The 16,401-nt window shown below is 46.1% G+C and overlaps 1 protein-coding gene across 2 annotated transcripts in view; it reads right to left on the bottom strand.

Moving 5' to 3' along the window:
- Positions 1-16,401, bottom strand: part of Myo16 (myosin XVI) — a 366,311-nt gene that overhangs the window by 39,286 nt on the left and 310,624 nt on the right. The gene's annotated exons all lie outside the window — the stretch shown is intronic.

Here is a 16,401-nt window from a genome sequence, read left to right as displayed (position 1 = left end):
GGGAATGGATCCCTAGGTGGGGCAGTCTCTGAATGGTCTTCTACCCGTGCATGACAAATACAAAGGGGTAAACTCTTAGCCAACTATTGAACTGAGCACAGGGTCCCCAATAGAGGAGCTAGAAAAAGGACCCAAGGAGCTGAAGGGGTTTGCAGCACTATAGGAAGAATAACAATATGAACCACCCAGTACCCCCAGAGCTCCCGGGGACTAAACCATGAACCAAAGAGCACACATGGAGGGACCCATGGCTCCAGATACATATGCAGCAGAGGATGACTTTGTTGGACATCAAAGGGAGGAGAGGCCTTTGGCCCTGAGAAGGCTAGATGCCCCAGTATAGGGACATGCCAGGACAGGGAAGTGGGAATGGGTGGATTGGTGAGCAGGGGGAGGGGGGATGGGTTAGGGGATTTTGGGGGGTGGGGAACCAGGAAAGAGGATAATACTTGAATGTAAATAAAGAATATCTCTAATAAAAAAAGAAAGCTATGTGGTGTCAATAAAGCAAGGTTTGACACATGTAAGAGCATAGGACAATGTGTCTACACAGACTCCCTGTGACTGCTACATGGTGCTTGGGGAGACCTGAAAGGCTCAGAAATCAGGTACTACCCTTCATCCCCCACACAGTGCCAGTGCTGCTCCATATCGCCCTTCTCCACATCATCTGACACCTGACTCAACTTCCCTCTGATGCATGCAGGTGCACCCAGGAGGAATTATTGCTTTCCTGGGATCTCCAGTGCTCCTATAACCCTCAGGAAATGCTTGGATCTAGCTCCGAGTGTGCTGTTTTTCTCTCTTGTCAGTGCGGATGCTAACTGTCCTCCAAGTGGAGCCTTTCTAAGGTTTGATGCTAACACATTGTTTGAAGGGATGATAAATATAATTTGCAAGATTATACTTTGTTTCTAGCAGAGTTGGGTACTGTCACCTTGACCCCACAAACTCAGACCCTCAAACGGAGGTGCTAACCTTACTTTGTGGAAAGTGAGTTTGGAGTCCTGGGGATGCATAATAGACTTTGAGTACACATAGTTCGTAGATGTTTTTACTACCCAAAATATGGTATCTGTTCTTTCCTAAGATGTTTAGAATGGATGGTGCTGGGAGAAAAAAGGAGGTTAGGGAGGGAAAGGGAAAAAGGAGTAAGAAGGAGGAAAAGAAGGGAGGAAGAAGGAAAGAAGGAAGGTAGGAATGAGAAAAGAAAGAAGGAAGGAGAGAAGGAAGGTAGGAAGGAGAAAAGAAGGAAAGTGGGAGGGAAGAAAGAAGGAAGGTAGGAAAGAAGGAAGGAGGAAGGAAGAAGGAAGAAGGAGAAGGAAGGAAGGAGGGAAAAGGATGGAAGGTGAAAGAAAGGAAGGAGGAAGGGAGGGAAGGAAGAAACGAAGGAAACAAGCAAGGGAAGAAAGAACAAAGGAAGGAAGGAGAAAGATAGTAAAGAAGGAAAGAAGAAGGAAGGAAGTAACAAAGGAGGAAGAAAGGAAAAAGAAGGGAGGGAGGGAAGGAAAGAATGAAGGAGGAAGGAAGGAAGAAGGAAGGATGGAGGGAAAGAAGGAAGGGCAGGCCAGCGTACTTAGTCTCTGAAGCTGTTCTTAGCTGTGTCTTCCTACCGCCCTGCTTAGTTCTTGTTTGTGGGCCCAGCACTCACATGTCACTGTGGGCAGACACCTTTCTTCGGTGGGTGCTCTATTTAGTCCCACACGTCAGTACTGGCCACATGAGCACCCGGGTCTGCAGCATGCTTGCATCCACTTGTGTGCAGCTTGCTACTGCCTAGCCAGGGCATGGGACAGGCCACCCAGGGCTTCCCACATAGTCTGTTATGCTCAGAAAGAAAGATGTGTGAAGATTTAGAGGTAGAAATTACTGGCTGGACAGAAAAAAGGCAAAATGACTTCTTACTTCAAACTAGTCAAGGCCACTTGGAGCAAAAAGAATATAGTTGGAGGCCTTGAGTATATTGTAAACTAACTTCAAAACACATTGCAAAGCCCCAGTAACAAACAGGTGTAGAAAAAGACCAAAGGGACAGACCAAGAGTCCAGAAATAAAGCACACACCCACAGCCAGCTGAATGCCTGCACAGTTGCCAAGAATCCCACAAGGAACAGGATGACTGTTTTAAAGATGGTGCTGGACAAGTTGGGGGCCACAGACTCCTACTTCTCACCAGTTAAAAACCAATTTCATAATGATTTATTCTTTCCCATGCATAGATATGAAACTATGAAATTGCTAGAGGAAAAAGAGGAATGCTTTAGGACATTATCATGGATGGGAGAGGGTACGGTGAGACCACCAGAGCCCAAGAAACACAGCTGAACAGTCAAATTGGATTATAGCAAACTGATAAGCCTGCATGGAGCAAAGGAGACAGTGAAGCAACCAGCGATAGACTGCGAGAAAAATCATTCACAAGCCACGTATCTGAGGAAGAGTTAAAAGGCAGAATATGCAAGAATATCCAAAAAAACCAAACCAAAACAAAACAAAACAAAAATCAAAAATCCAACTGCAAAAGTAACTGGACTCAAAACAGACAGTAGACCTGGACACCTGTCAAGAGAGACACAGAATAAGAAGAACATACATGAACATACATGAACATACATGAAAACATGCTGAGCATCACCAGTCACCACAGAAACACAAATCAAACCAATCCCAACTTCACTGAGAAGAATGAATGATGTAGGAAAGACAAAAGACGGGAGCTTATGAGTATGTGCACACAGAACCCTTGCTTACTGGAATGTAAATTGGTTTATCTATTACACACCATATGGAAATTACTCACAGAGTCAGACTCATATGATCCAACAACCTGCCCATGGGTAATACCCACATATATAAATCAGCATGTCAAAGAGACACCTGAATGTCTGTGTTCTCTGGAGCGTTATTAGTAATAGCCATTCTATAGAATCAATTTAAGTATCTGCCAACAGCTGGATGGTTAAAGAAAATGAAGTATATATACACGAGGGAATGCTATCAGGCAACGCAAAACATAAACTTTGGTCACTTGTGGCAATGTGGGTAGAATCGATTGTTAATGTACTAAGCCAGGGGTAGATTTCAGTCATTTTCAGAATCTAAAGACATCAGTCCTATAGGTGTTGAGAGGAGAGTGATGTTCCCTAAGGTTGAAGAGTGCATGAGTTAAGAGAGGAAGGAGAGGTTGGCCTGTGGGATAATAATTACAGTTAGGAAAAAGAAGTTGTGATGTGTGGTCATTTAGCAGGGCAACTACAGATACTGATAATGTAGTGTGCATTTCAAAAGGCTACAAGAAAATTTTTAGCCAAAAATAAATATAATATGTTTGAGGAGATGTGTTTAATGGGACTTTAAAAATTACAGGGTGTGTATCCTATTGGAGTATCACTTGGAACCCTGTAAGTATGTGCATGCACTTAACTTTATCAGATAAGACAAACAATTAAAAATGATCACAGTTTCAAACACCAAGCAGAGGGACTTTTGCTCAAATGCCCCAATGAGCCACAAGGGGGTTATAAGGGGGTCAACTCTGTGGTGTACAGACACAAAACAAACACCACAGTGGTCTTTGTGGAGTCAGCATCTACAGGGACATTGACTCAAGTAGGAAGCTGGGCTGATTTTTCTTTTCTTTTCTTTTTTCTTTTCTTTTCTTTTCTTTTCTTTTCTTTTCTTTTCTTTCCTTTCCTTTCCTTTCCTTTCCTTTCCTTTCCTTTCCTTTTCTTTTCTTTTCTATTGGATATCTTCTTTATTTACATTTCAAATGTTATCCCCTTTCCTAGTTTCCTCCCCTCCCAGATGGATAGCCCCTATCCCATCCTCTTTCCCCCTATTTCTATGAGAGTATTCCTCCACCCACTCCACTCCCACCTCCCTGCCCTCGATGCCCCTACATTGGGGCATCTATAGAGCCTTCATAGGACCAAGGACCTCTCCTCCCATTCATGTCTGACAAAGCAATCCTCTGCTACATAATCAGCTAGAGCCATGTGTACCCTTTGGTTGATGGCATAGTCCCTGGGAGCTCTGGAGGGTCTGGTTGGTTGATATTGTTGTTCTTCCCATGAGGTTGTAAACCCCTTCATCTCCTATAGTCCTTTCTCAAACTCCTCCATTGGGGACCCCATGCTCAGTCCAATGGTTGGCTGTAAGAACCCACCCCTATATTTGTAAGGCTCTGGCAGGACCTCTCAGGAGACAGCCATATCAGGTTCCTTTCAGCAACCATTTCTTGCCATTGACAATAGTGGCAGGGTTCAGTGACTATATAGGAGGTAAATCCCCAGGTGGGACAGTCTGCAGATGGCCTTTCCTTAAGTCTCTGTTCTACACTTTATCTACATATTTGCTCCTGTGATTATTCTGTTCCCCTTCTCAGAAGAGCCGAATCACCCACACATTGGTTTTCCTTCTTGAGTTTCATGTGGTCTGTGGATTGTATCTTGGGTATTCAGACTTCTGGGCTAATATCCACTTATCAGTGAGTGCATACCATGTGTGTTCCTTCAGCTATTAAGAATGATGAATTCATGAAATTCTTAGGCAAATGGATGGAACTAGAGTGTGCCACCTTGAATGAGGCTGATTTTCTTCTCTGGGCTCCTTACAGTGGCCAGTACTAGAGCTAAAGAAATGGCTGCTCAATTTGGTCAAGTCTTACACCTACTTTATGCCAATAAAGCAGATTTAGATTCAACTTCAGAGCTGTCTTAAGACATGGGTATGTATCCATGCGCCTGCATATTTGTGCATATGTAATGCTATTGCTTTCATTCTTTTGTCCAGTTGCTGTCTGCATGCCTACTATGTACCCATTCTAGGTGCCAGAGATTGGAAATGAGACCACATAGACTTGTAGGTTGAAGCTCACCTCCTGGAAAAGGGGCTGGGTGACCAACCAACAAGCAAACATACCCACAGACAGACCCACCCAGCACTTGTGGGAATGCAGCCCTGGCTGAGTGAAAAACCTGAGGGGCAGAACAGCCACTGGGTCGAGCTGTATCTTCACAGGAGATATTTCGGCTAAGAGAAAAAGGCAGAGGGAAGATGCAGGTACAGAGATAAACTCCAACACGTAAAGATCTTGCAGTCAAAATGGACTAGCCTTGCCCAGGAACTGTACAGCACGTGTCCAGATTGAGCCATGAACTTAAAATCAAAGACGTGATAAGTGGGGGAATTGGTGGGGAGAGAGGCCTGCCACTCAGGTCCCAGAGGCAGCCCAGGAAGGAATGGCGGCCTTACAATCGGGGGAATGGGAGAGCCCCCAGGTGCCCCCAGGTGCCCCCAGGTGCGGGAAAGGTTAAGTGAACACAGGCCAAGAGAAGAATCTGGCTCCATCTGATGGCCAAAGAGATAATCTTCCAAGACAAGTAGAGCCTTCGCCCTCAGCTCTTGATGCTAGCCTTCCTGGTAACCTATTTCTGTCGTATAGACACACTGACACCACAGCCTAAACCTTCATTTTTGTTCTTAAGGTTTTAAAGTATCTCCCTGCTTCCACTCCGCAGGTTCAGCTGGAGTCACCATGCTTTCAAACACTTGTCACGCGGGTTAGATTGCAACCCTTGCATTGCCTGCTGGTTTTGTTTTATCATAAAAAACAGAGGTCTATTTTGGGGTAGCTGTGGAGAAAGGGGGTCTTGATGCTCCTTAGTTTGAGGCATCATGATGAAGGGTCAGCAGGGTAGCTGTACAGGCACTTCTGCAACAATCCAAGAGTCCAAGAATCGTGGCCGCTCTTGTTGTCAAGGCCAGGAAGTACATTAATCCTCCTACAGGTATGTTCCACTAGTGAACACCCATGCTGGCCCAGCTCAGAGGGTTCCACTGTGCACCCAGTCCTGCGGTCGCCCTCCTTTCCTGCTTATAGCCTTCCCTCATAAGCTCATTTGCAGGTGGAAAGGCTGAGGTAGCTTCTGTCTTTGACCTTATTTCTGATGTTCCATGGTGATGAACCAGGAACCTAGACTGCACTATGACACTGTAATAGAGGAAATTCCTGACCACAGACCTGCTACCCTCATCACGGTGTGTTTTCATCCATACTAACCATGGACATGTGGCTTATGAGTAACATGCCAGTGTCTGCTCAAAAACACCCTTACTCACGTACGCCCAAAGAAGTGAAGGTATCTAGTCTATGCCCTAACTTGTTGACCTTCAGATTCGAGCAATCTGTGTATTCCTTCCTCTTCACTGCATAAGTGGCAGGTTGGTATAGGACCAGACTCTGCATTCCTTGCTAAAGGCATCACCCTTGTCTTGTACTTAGGCACTGACGGAATCACAGCAGAAACAAGTCGACAGTTCTGTGGCATTCGGTCTGTAGCATTCTCCAAGTGCGCACAAAGATGCACACTTTGTAGAGAAGCTGAGGACTTGCTTGTTCATGCCTCGGTGTGGGAAGGGTGAGAGAAGTAGCAAAGGGGAAGGTGGGGGAGTCTTGATGACTAAGCAGGAGAGGCAGGCAAGGAAAGTGCTGTGTCAGAGTTAAAGTTTCCCTGAGACATGTCTGGGGCCGTGCCTCAGGTGATGCATGTGTGTGATTCATCCAGTCTTTCTGTCGGTGCTGGTAACACTTGATGGTTTGAATACCTGTGGTGTTTGAACGCTCACTGTGGAGGATATGGGTTCAGAAGGAATGATTCACACCAGGATGTGACTCAAAAATAAGGGCTTGGCCTTAATGCTTGGTTCTGTATACATTGACTTTTAACCTAGTGCGGGGAGTTCTAGCAAGTTCTTTAACATTAACATACAATTAACATACACTTCTGCTTGCTCTTAAATAATAAAAAAAAATAGCATTCTGGGAGAGTGTTTTCCTTGGGACTCTGTGTGTCTATATTAAAGGTGATTCCCTCTAGGGGGACACTCAGAAGGGTCTGAATTCTTCTTAGTTGGAGATCACAGCTGGGGGTGGAGAGTTGTGACTGGCATCTGTTAGGTGGAGACCAGAGATGCAACAAAACTTCTTAAGGTACCCAGAAAGGTTGACTGCAGACCATAGGTTACCTGGCCTAGAACGGAGTGTCCCAGCCCCAAATCCTGCTCTGAAATGAGGTCATTTCAGAGGTTTTTCCAGCTGTGTGCTTTCTAGGTTCATTTGGATTAAGACGCAAATGTCTCCCAGCTGTGGAGAGGATCCTCTAACCTCCCTGCATTCTTATCACCAGAGATCAGGGAAGAGTAAAGCTCTGGCCTCATTCGTGACTCTATGCCCACCAGGACGGCCTTCCAGGTGACCTCCTCAGGCAGGCAGCTCCTCCCTAGTCCCTCTACGGGCCTGGCACATCCCTTCTCTCCACCTTGCTTGTGTTCTGCCTCCCTCCTCTGGCACGGTGGCACCTTTAATTGAAATATATCTTCTGATATGTTAACAGTACCTACATGCCTAACATGTAGCGGGAACTCAATAAGTCATGACAGAACAAAAGAGAAATATAGGAAGTGTTGTGCATGCTCTAATCCCAGCATTCAGGAGGCTGAGTCAGGAGACTCACTGAGTGTTTGAGACCAGCCCTGGCTGCAGAGTGGAATATTTTATGCTTGCTAGGGCTATGTAGCAAGATGTTGTAATGCCAAGAAAAGACATAAAGAAAAGTAGGAAGAAAACAGAAAGAAAAGGAAACTAATGAACACATTGACAACAGGCTGTAAAACCTCTCTTTGCAAGGTCCACCACACCTCCCACAGCGGTAAGCCAGCTGTGTTTTTAATAAGAATTCCTAGCAAGCCCTAGTGGCTGCATCATGACTAGGGGAAGGCTGGAAGCTGGCAGGTAGGAAAGGACTGAGTGTGTGAGTGTGTGTGTGTGAGTGTGTGTGTGTGAGTGTGTGTGTGGGGGGGGGCATGGCACGCCTTTGTGTGTGTGTGTGGGGGCACAGCACGCCTTTGTGTTCAACATCTGCTTATTTCAAATTACAAGATAAGGACAGTATTCCACTGCACATTGGATATTTCCTCTTATTCAGAACACTACAACTGCTTGCTTTCTACTGAAGCCCAGCACACTGTAGGAGGAGATGCTGCTGGATGTTCCCAGTCAGTGCCTGGCCTGGTTCTGTAGTTTCTGTCATTGTCCTATCAATGGTCAATATGCACGGCCTACAAATATTGAGTACATTTTTAAATATTACTTTGCTACTTTATAATCTTTTACTTCAGGGCACTGGGGTCAGTTTGATAAGGGGAGGCATTCTTCACCTGAGCTACGGGTGACTCTGGATTTTGGTGGCTGGGATAGCCAGCTTGTATCTCTGACTACAGAGCGGCTCCTAAACACCTTAAAAAGGTGTCATTTCTCAGGCTTCCAGAAAGAGCAGGTTGACTCCTCCAGATCAATGGTCTTCAGGGTATCCTTGAGGTTTCTATCAGTGAGGAGTCCAAGGCTTGCACAAGAGCACAGGACCATCCACAGAAGAACCTGGAGAGTGGGAAAGTGCTGGAGACAGCATCCCGGCACCTCTGCAGGGGATGCAGAGAGAAGGGGAGGGGCCCGAGGGACAGAACTGGTTGTATCCAGAGAAAGAAGCCAGATCTGCTGCAGCATTGGGGGGGGGTGCTGTATTTGGTTCATCTCCAACCTGGTTTCCTCCAAATGCCCTGTAGATGAGCTGAAGAGAGGAACTTGATAAATATTCACCTGGCAAAAGCTCATGAGCTTGGAGGTGAGGCTATAAATAGAAAAACTGTAAGGGTTTAGACTGGTGCCCTGCAGAAGCGCTGGGCAGTAGGGGGGGGGAGGGCAGGCCAATAAGCACCCTCAGTAAGGAGTCCAGAGGAGGCAATGCTGGGAGACTCTGGATCTGCATGGGGACCTGGGAGGGACTAGCATACACCCGAGGATTGAAGTGAGCAGCTGTCCTTGGAGCAGAAGTGTTTAGTATAAAGCCCTAGGCAAGGAGAATTCCTCCCAGGAAGAGTGATTCTTAGGAGCCAGTGTGGAAGGAGAAGGCAGTGAGGGACAAGTAAGGTGAACTTACAGAGAGGAAGGAGCAGGCAGGAGAGGCAGGGGCCAGGGAAGGATTTGAATTGGCAAGGAGTGGGGCTGGACTAGCCAAGAGTCTCACTCAGTTCAGTCAAGGATAACAGGCACCTGACAGGCAGTGGAGTGTCTCTTTAAGAGAAATGATTTAAAAATATATATATTATATACCCTCTGCTAGTTACCTTCTTTACCTGAGATTACCTCGGCTTATGGAATCTCATGAGCTGGGATCAGGGTTTCAGTAACACTGGAGGGAACCAAACCGGAACAGTCCACAGGACTTAATGCTGAGAGTGCTATGCAAGGTAGAAAATCCACGAGGATGCCGTTCCGACTCATCACTCCCACTGGCTACAACTCCTGGGTTTCCCTCTTGGGAAAGGCCACTAGGCCATTCTGGAAAGGCACAGCATTTGCCCTTTGCTACTTGGTATTAAAGACAATTTAAAATACAGGAGGGCCTGTCCCCCTCCCCCAGGATCTTGCTTTTAGGATCTAGGAATTACAGCTCAGCACTGGTAAAAAATACACACACATGGTATATGCTAAGACCTGGACAGACCTTCTTTGACCTGAAATTGGCAATGAGTTTATATCAGGCTAAGTTTAGCCTGTGTTGCATGGGGCAATCTCCTTTTGATCTCTGATATGGCTAATTCTTCCATCGCTGTGCAGAAGAACATCACACATAAGGATTCATGGGGGGTAATCCAGCGGTACAGCACTTCCCTGACATGAGCATATGCAAGGACGTGGGTTCGATTCCCATATAGCAATACACATATGGACCAAAATCCCAACAAATAAAGGTTCCGCTGTGGGTCTTTTTTATAAAGAGGTTGGCTTTTGTGTTTTGTAAATCTCACTGATTGCCTACTCTTCAGAACCCTAGATTTTATTTTATTTCTTCTCTCTTTTATGGATTAGCACAGAATTAACCTCAATGGGACAAAGACTCTTCTAGAAAACAGATCTTACTAGGGACCATTGCTCCTAAGCCTACAGACTTCTCCACGTTCAGGTTTCTGCCCCCTTAGGGGACACACCTGCGTTTTCTTCAGCCCAGGCCCCCACCAGCCAGCCCTTCCTGTCTCTAGCTGCAGCCTATGGACTGTAGCAAGCTTTCTTTGGGCACAGCCCAAGCATTTGCCCCGTAGTCTTTCAGAAAGACAGAGCTAGTGAAAGGAGTTCTGTAACTACAGCAGCTTTCCAGAAGCTCTGACTAGGAGATCTCCTACACAGGAGAGAGGGGCAGGGCATCCCTAAAGCAGAAGTGTGTGTAAGGACAAGAAGGCAGCAGGCAGGCCTGGAGTCTGCCCTGTGCAGCATAATTCTAATCCACCACAAGCACATACAATAAGGGATGAGACAGACAGAAGGATGTTTCACCAATGCTGGTGATGGGGAATCTAGGAACCCAGGAACTGTCTGTGTGGCAGCTAGGCCAATCAGCACTAGGTTGACTGGAAGTAGCTCTGTGAGAATGTATTATTTCAAAGACTGGAGTCCCTGGGAATTATCAATATGGACAGAGCTGAATGATTCCCTATTGTCCCAGCTCTAAGAAGTCTAGGGAGCGTAGCTAGCCAAATGACCTCAATGATGTTTTATAGTGCTTCTTCTCTCTCTCTCTCTCTCTCTCTCTCTCTCTCTCTCTCTCTCTCTCTCTCTCTCTCTCTCTCTCTGTTGTCTTATGGCTCTTTAGTTTGTATATTTGGATATATTGGTTTATATTTTTGTTTTGTGTATATGATTTTTTTAAGAGGAGGTGGGTAGGGAAGATCAACAACAAAACTGTATTTGTGCATGCATGTGTGCGCGCACACATACACACACACACACACACACACACACATATGTCCAGAGCTGGGTTTGCACCTCCAATCCCATGATGCTCCTGCTCTCAGGCAGGGGACTCTTCTGGCTTGCTCACCTCTCCTGCACCAAGCACAGGAAACCTTCCCAGCAGGTTGGGCGGGACAGAAGAAAAGGAATGTTTGCTTGTCCCCACTCGTAACTCCTGCCACCCACTCTCTGTTGAGCGTGGAGAGATGCATTCCAGGAGAAAACACCAACAGAGGAGGCAGACTGGTATCTCCAACAACATATGTGCCCAGCCGGGGAAGAACACGGGAATGGCAAAGCTAGGGAGTGGCTGTCAGTGTAAACAAGGCTCTCAGACCCAGAAAATGCACAGAAAATTAAGTCCTGCCAATTTCCTTTTAAATTTAACTATCTCTTTTTTTTTGGTCCTGTTTATTCAAAATCTGCCATCAAAGTGGGTACTCCTTGAACCCAGAGTCAGCTGTCAGGAGCCTCCACTAACTGTGATCTTCTAGGCTGTAGGAATTCTCTACAGAGTGCTAGGTTCTCATTCCCCTCAGTTGCAGGTGGGTTGTGGATTCAGAAGCTGTGAGGCAGTGCACAGAGGAAGTACAGTGGCGGCTGACATTCCTTCAGGCAAATGGTTCTGCTCACTTGATGGGGAAAGCAAGGGGAGAGGATAAAATCCTCAAGCTTCTGTAGGAAGGCTGCTGCACCTGGTCAAGAAGGAAAGTGCGTGGTGCAAGTCATTTGGCGGAGTGTCACTGGCCAGGAAGAACCAGCAGTGTGGAAAGAAATGAAAGGACAGACAGACAGACAGACAGACAAACTAGAATGGTGGTGTTGAGGTCTTCTCAAATACCTTGCTAAGAACTCACTGTTCATGTGCCCACCAAAGTATGACAAGAGGCACAGGTCAGGTTCAACAGAACAGGTTTGAAGCATTGGGCCCCAGCTGCACAGGCACAAACAGAGAGCGCATAAGCATGGGCTCAGATGCGAAAGCCTAGGACACCAGGCATGGAGGGGCTACTGTTGAGTCTGGAGTGTGGGGGCTGCTCAAAGGCTACCCGAGACCTTCAGACAATACATGAAAAATCTCTATGGGGATTTCAGGTCAGATTACAATCTTACTGGGTTGCTGAGACTGTTTCCTTCTGACAGCCTTGGCTGGTGGCTCTGCTGGACCTGTGGGTGACAGGCCCTGATAATTCTCAAGTCTCCAAAGTATGAATTCATGGTTCTACACTCAACCGCCACGGCAGCGATTACTGCAGAGAGGACGCCCACAACCCAGATAGTATGAGATAGGAAGGTAACAACTGAATCATCTACGGCTTACATTTCATCCAGAGCTACCAGAAGGGATCACCAAATGGCCAGCTGGTGCTAGGCTTTCCCTAGAGGAGGAATATACTTCTGAACCTTCCAAACCAGAAATGCCATGACCCCCAGTTTTTCTGAGTGTTGATATGCCCAAAGTGAACAATTACATAGTATGAACCCATGCACAGTATTATAAAATACCATATAAAACTACCTTTTTTTATAACTGTCCTCTGAGAGGCTCCACCCAGCAGCCAATGAGAACAGATACAAAGAACAAGAGCTAAACATTAGCTAGAGTTCTGGGACTCTTGTGGGAGATTTAGGGGAAGGGTTGAAGGATCCAAAGAGTATAGGGACTCCCCATGAAGACCAACAGTCAATTAACCTGGACCCTTGGGGTGTCCCAGAGACTGAATCACAAACCAAAGTGTGAGCACAGGGTAGACCTAGGCTCCCCACACATATGTAGCAGATGAGCAGCTTGGTCTTCATGCAAGTGTCCTAACAACTGGAAGGAGGGCTGTCACTAACTCTGCCTGGCCGTGGATCCTGTCTTCTAACTGGGATGCCTTGTCTGGCCTCAGTGGGAGAGGATGTGACTAGTCCTGCAGTGACTTAAAGTCTCAGGGTGTGTGTGGGGTGATACTTAGGAAGGGCTCCCTCTTCTCAGAGGAGAAGAGAAGGGGGGAGTGGGGAGAGGAGCTGTGAGAGGGGGAAACTGGGAGGAGAGGGTTTGATATCGGGAAGTAAGTGAATAAATTAATGGAAAGACCACCCTCTTGTTATGTGTACAAGGTGCACATAACTTACATGCACTTCAGGTTTACATCAGGTCCCGTGCCAAGATATGTCATGAGTAAGTATTCCAGAATTCAGAGAACTGTATAACCTGTCTTATGTTTATAAGTAACTGGATTTAGAAAGAAAAAGAAAGCCAGTCTGGTATGATTACACACCTTTAATCTCAGTACCGGAGGCAGAGGCAAGTGGATCTCCGTTTGAGGCTTCATGGTGAGGCTAGGTAAATAGCAAGAAAAACAAATTTGTCCGTTCCATGTAGCCTGATGCTGACTTTGAAAAACAATATCATACTCATTATAAATTCTTCCAGTGTGAGTCCCTCTCTGGCCTCCAGTCACAGGGCAGGTGTCTTCTCTCCCTGCCACTTTCTCTCTTGCCCCTCCAGTATCTGCTACGCCCACTCACTGTAGCAGGATCGAAAGGACAAAACTGTGTGTGAATTGGTGAATTAATTCTGTGGGTCTGGATAAGCACTCCGAAAGGAAGGGAAGAGAACACTCTGAGTGGAAAGTTCACCAGCCTGAAGGCTGAGTGGCTTCTGTGAAACACACATGCCACCCCCATAAGACAAGGGGTTTCTCAGACATCCCTGTTTACAAGGAAAACCCACTTTTCTCTTGTACCCGGGCTTGGTGAGGTGAGCCAGTGGGAAAAGCATTGCTGTGCAAGCTTGAGGATCCAAGTTCAAATCTCTGGCACCCAGGTAAACAGAAAGGTATGGCAGTGTGTACTTGTAATCCCAGTGCTCAGAGACAGAGATGGGAAGGAGGCAGGGACTCACTGACAAATCTGTCTATCAAGTTGATGAGTTCCAATGTGCCTCAAAAAACTATGGTGGTGGGCAATAGAGAAATACCTGGTGTTGATCTCTGGCATATATGAGCACATGCACCCCCATACACTAGGAATGAATGAACCATGTGTGTGTGTGTACATATATATGTATATGTATATGTATATGTATATATATATATATATATATAGAGAGAGAGAGAGAGAGAGAGAGTAAAAGAAGAAGAGAGGAGAGGAGAGGAGAGACAAGGCGAGAAGAGAAGAGAAGAGAAGAGAAGAGAAGAGAAGAGAAGAGAAGAGAAGAGAAGAGAAACCAAAAATTAAATCCATGCAACTTAGTGCTTTGGAACCAAAGGATCCACACATGTATCTTGAATGAACAAATCATACTTGTCCCACTTCACGATTTCTCTATGTAAAATCTCAAGGCAAACAGCAACACTGTGTATGACAACTAGTTATTATTTTGCCTGAAGTTAACCTGTGATTTTTTTTTTAAGTCTTGGAAGGAGCTATGTGTCTTGACGCCATGTCAAAGAGCAATTTCATTATCTGTTCGATGAAAACTGTTTTCCAAAGTTGTCACTGAGCTCCTAAGGTGTATTAAATCTCACAGATATGGAAATACACTCTAGTTCCCAGATGGGTGGGATTGGCATGCTTTCTAATGACCACAATTAAGCAGATGGTTTTAAGATTTCCCAACACCATGTACAAGAACAAAGCCTTTCCCCTTGTACCCTCCCTTACCCCCAAATGAGTAATGCCTTTAACCTGAGTGATGGAGCAGCAGTGAACCCCCACAAAGGCAATGAAATTAATGCTACTAATTGGGGCTTTCTGTTCTGGTGTGTCACGTAAGCGACCAGGACAGATCTCTGTTAGTGTTGAGGTCATGTGGTGCAGGCGGATGTAGGATGTAGGGAGGCAGGGTCAGGAGGACAGTGTGCAGGGGGCAGAGACTGAGCTGGAGTCTCTGTGGATCAGCAACTGTGGGTAACATGTCTCTGAGGACTGGGGGTCATTTATCTACCACAAATCTCAAGGACTCTATTACTACACACATAGAGGTAGCTAAATACTAAGGACAAAGTAAATTCTCAAAAATGTTATGGAAGATGCAATTTCCCCCTATAGCATCTGCTACTGGGCATCCGTCACTTTCTCGAGGGATGTGTGGACTGTCAGGAGGATGGCAAGGCCACTCGCAGGTGTGTATCCTGCGTCCCCATCAGACCCAGGCTTACGCTGCACAGCAGGAGATGAGGTCTGAACACTGGAGCTGAGGAAAAGTCATTGGGCCACGCAGATGTGAGTCCACAAGTCTACTCAGCTAGAGCACTGGCTTCTGCCTCTACAGGATCATGTATTTGAATATCAGCCCTTAGGTGGTGGTATAGTTAGAGAGGGAGAGATGGAGATGGGACCTTGCTGTCTTTTCCACAATGATGGAGTTAAGGTTCACCATTAAGTTGCTCAACACGGGTTTTGTTACATCAATGACATCTGTAATTTACATGGTTCCCAGATCAGCCTGCTTGAGAGTGACTTCCACCCACCACCCGGCCATGCTTTGGTCTCACTCCTTTCTTTCCATGTATGGGGGAAATGGTAAAATCAGAGCCCCGGATGTACACGTGGTCCTTTGAAACACTCCCACGTGTGAACGTTTCTCACGGCTGAACCCAAGCCATGTTTGGAATATGAAAAGGTTCTTTTGGTGGGTTTTTTTTTTTTTTTTTGGAGGGCAGGGGCATTGGTTTGTTTGTCTTTATGGGACTTTGGGTAAAGCTTAAGTCTGTAGATGCCATTTGGGTAAGTTTGTGGATACCATGGTACAATTTGTGCTATATTGTGTATCAGTGGACTGCTATCTGGTCCTACTCCCTGGCTGGGTGTCAGCAGTATGGGGAGGAAGGGGAATCCCGTTGTCCTGTGGCCTCTTACCATATTCATAAATTAACAGTGTATGGTATAAACATGAAAACTGCAGATCTCAAAGAGAAACCAGGATTTCAGAGCTAGGTCCCAAGACAGTTTGGCACAGTGAAGGAAGGTGGGCGTGGTTTGCTTCAGGAATGAGGCTCTGGACAATGAAATATCGGGTGTGGTCAGCTCTGAGACTATGTGGAATTTTCTAGGTTGCTTGTAGAAATGATTACAGTCAGGCACAGGGAGATAATTACACTGGTAAGTAATTATAAATCAGTCTTGCTTCCCAATGCTTTTAGCACAGTGAGAGCTTAGCTTCAGTCTTTATGTAGGTAAAGGGCTTTTCGGTTGTTTTCTCTTTGTGTGTGTGCACGCCTGCATGCCTGCATGCATGTGTCTATGTGTGCTGGCATGCATGTGTCTATGTGTGTTGGTATGCATTTTGTGTGTGTGTGTGTGTTCATGTTTGCACGTGTGTGATCCTGCATCTGAAGGCCCTATGTTGATGCTGGGAATCACCTTTGATTAGTCTTCCACTATGTTCACTGTCACAGGCTCTCTCAATCAAGACCAGAGCTCAAGGATTGCTAGGAAGCTTGCTCGATCTATCTAGTGTTCCCCAGCCTTCAGAGGTTCAAGATACAGGTGGGCCACTGTACTGGCTGGTTTTATGTGTCAACTTGACACAAGCTGGAGTTATCACAGAGAAAGGAGCTTCAGGT

Source organism: Apodemus sylvaticus, chromosome 18 (assembly GCF_947179515.1).
Source record: "Apodemus sylvaticus chromosome 18, mApoSyl1.1, whole genome shotgun sequence".
NCBI classification, from domain to species: domain Eukaryota; kingdom Metazoa; phylum Chordata; class Mammalia; order Rodentia; family Muridae; genus Apodemus; species Apodemus sylvaticus.
This window is presented reverse-complemented; position numbering and strand designations above follow the sequence as displayed.